A 3,046-nucleotide genomic window follows, 5' to 3' on the forward strand; every position below is an offset into this window, starting at 1 on the left:
TGGAGGGAATGAGACCCATCTCCTCTGTACTTAAGAGGGTTTATTTTCAGCCTCTTCAGTGCATGCCCCACAGAAGCTCTTTAGAGAAGATCTTTTCTCCTTGCTAGCTTGAGTGTTTACTGTCTGGTTTTTCTGAGCCCAGTTTCCTGGCTTAAGGACTTTTGTCAGTTTTAAAGTGTTTATTTTTCTCTTTGGTAAAAGGAGAAAAAAAAGTGAATTTCTCTGTCAGTAGTGGAGAAGTAGTTGGAAGCTTTGCTTTTCAATCCTAGCAGACTTGTCTCATTACAGTCCCAGTTGTTCAGTTACTAAGTCATGTCTGACTCTTTGTGACCCCACGGACTGTGGCACACCAGGCTTCCCTGTCCTTCACATCAGGTGGCTTGAGTGTTGGAGCTTCAGCATTAGGCCTTCCAATGAATATTCAGGATTGATTTCCTTAAGGATTGACTAGTTTGATCTCCTTGCTGTCCAAGGAACTCTTGAGAGTCTTCTCCAGCACCACAATTTGAAAGCATCAATTCTTTGGCACTCAGCCTTCCTTATGGTCTCACATCTGTACATGACTACTGGAAAAACCATGTGTGTGTGTGTGTGTGTGTGTGTGTACACACGCGTGCGTGCACACATGCACACGTGCAAGTTCAGTCATGTCTGACTCTGAGACCCCATGGACTGTAGCCCACCAGGCTCTGCTGTCCATGGGATTTTCTAGGCAAGAACACACTGGAGTGGGTTGCCATTCCCTTCTCCAGGGGATCTTCCTGACATACGGATTCAACCTGCGTCTCTTGCATCTCCTTCATCAGCAAGCAAGGTCTTTACCACTAGCGCCACCTGGGGAGCCCCATTTGACTATATGGACCTTTGGCTCAGTGCCAGAGCCAGACCTAATAGGGGTGGGTAGAAGGTTGTCTGGGAGCCTGTAGGATCACTGCATACTCTACCTCTCAGACTCAGTCTCAGGTTATAAACTACCTTATTCATCAGCAGCCAGCTCCAAGCACTGAGATGACGGTGGTGACCAGGAAATGCCTTGTGGATACGTGAATGAATAACTGAATGAACAAACACATTTCTAATTTTCTAGTTGAATTGGTTTCTATGTTTCCTGGTACCTGAAGCAAAAAGTCAATCCCTTGGTCGCTAGTTGCAAATATGTAAACAGTGACCTACTGTATACAGGGCAGTTCCACATCCACTGTTTGTGATTGATGTCCCAGCGGGCACTCTGAAACTTGGGGGAAATGTGCTTTCCAACTCCACTCATTGGATGAAGAGCCTGAGTCCTGGGAACATTTAAGAACATACGTTCAGACTGTACCTGAATCAAGACCAAAGATCCATCTCTTTAGAATCTTCCCCTCAGTTAGGTGGGCAATAGATTAATTGTATCTTCAGCCATACTTGCTCAAAAGGTGAGAAATGCTGCTGAAATGGAGAGCGTGACTTTGAATCCCGGTTTCGTCTGTGAATGTATTTGGTAACAGGACAAGGAAGGAATAGAATAATGTAGTCTGTGTTTTGGGAGAATCCAGATAAATACTTAGATTCATTATCATTGAGAAGGGGAAAGTCACGGAACAGAAGCTCCTTAAAAACTGTGGCACCACCACTGGATAATCCAAAGGTCATCCAGGGTAAATTTGGAACATATTTTTCATTTTCCTTACTCATTGTTCTACATCAGTTGAAAAATACAACTTTGCCTCCCAGAGTATATGCCTCGAGGAGAAAATGAGCACATTTTAAACCACTTAAAAAAATAGGTTTTATTATTTAAATCACTGGTCTTTTCTTATTCCTTTTGTTTAACTATAATTTAGGTGTTTTTTTTTTTTTTTTCCTGAATCCCATGCTACAGATGTTTATTGTTGAAAGTTGGGGAAAAAACCATAGAAGCAGAAAGAACATACAATTCACCAGCAGTCCCAACACTAAGAGCAGTACTTTGAAACCGAGGGTAAGTATCAATTAGATCCATTAAATTTGTAACCTGTCCCACGGCCACCCTAGTCTCTGCCTCTGTCCACGTATCTGTTCCTGCCCCACAGCTGGAGATGAAATGAGGATGGGTGAAATGTCCTAGGTCTGGTTTAAGGTTTTATTTAAAAGCTTCTGGGGCTGAGCAAGTGAATATGACTTTTTAGGAGGCTGAGTTCCTATAAATCAAACTGGGTTGACAGAGTCCTGACCTTGGGGTTGTTACTGTTACTGTCATTACATTTCTACACATCAGGATGATAGGACCTGAAGAATCTCAGTACACAGAAGTGCATAAGTCACACGACAAGTACACGTTGACCCCAGAGCCAGACAAAGTGTGTCTGGATCATAGGAGAGGCCCAAGCCAAGTGCACCGGGGCTTGGCAGAAGGAGAGGCAGCAGGACAAGAATGAGCAGAGCATGATGTACTTTCGAGGCCGCTTATTTTAAGAACTGACATCAATGCAAATTGACTTCTACTTCGTGGCCTCTGTGGCTGCCTCTACACACCTGGATCCTAACTGCTAAGACTCCAGCTGAGCTGCCTGAGTCAAAGGAAGTAAAGAGCCACTGGGGGTTTCCAGAAGCCCCAGGTGGACCCTTAGGAGGTGTAAGTGGTTCTGGTGAAGGAGCTCAGGAAAGCCGTAAAAATGATTCACCACCATCTGAATCATGGTGTTTTATTGAAAATCACTTGGCTTAGACTTAGCAAGACATTTCATTAAATCATCATAAACATCACAAAGACTGATACAGGCAGAAAATTAGACAATTCTTTAGGGAGAACTTAGTCTATATCTAGTATACTAAAATGTAATTATGTCACCAGCAGAAATTCTCTTTACTATATATTAGAAGGAGTGAAAACAATGTCAAAAACGCCACCACATCCGTTGACCTTCTAATAGCTACTCGTGACATCGTCCACATTTGTAGCTCTACTGCTGCGGAAAGCTGCTGGATTTCTAGAGCCATGGTTAAGAGTTCCCTGATAAACTCCAGGTTTGGAATAAAACAGCGCCAGACTCCCCAGCAAAGTCCCTATGTTCTACATGTGTGGTGA

Source organism: Capricornis sumatraensis, chromosome 11, assembly GCF_032405125.1.
Source record: "Capricornis sumatraensis isolate serow.1 chromosome 11, serow.2, whole genome shotgun sequence".
Classification (NCBI taxonomy): Eukaryota; Metazoa; Chordata; class Mammalia; order Artiodactyla; family Bovidae; genus Capricornis; species Capricornis sumatraensis.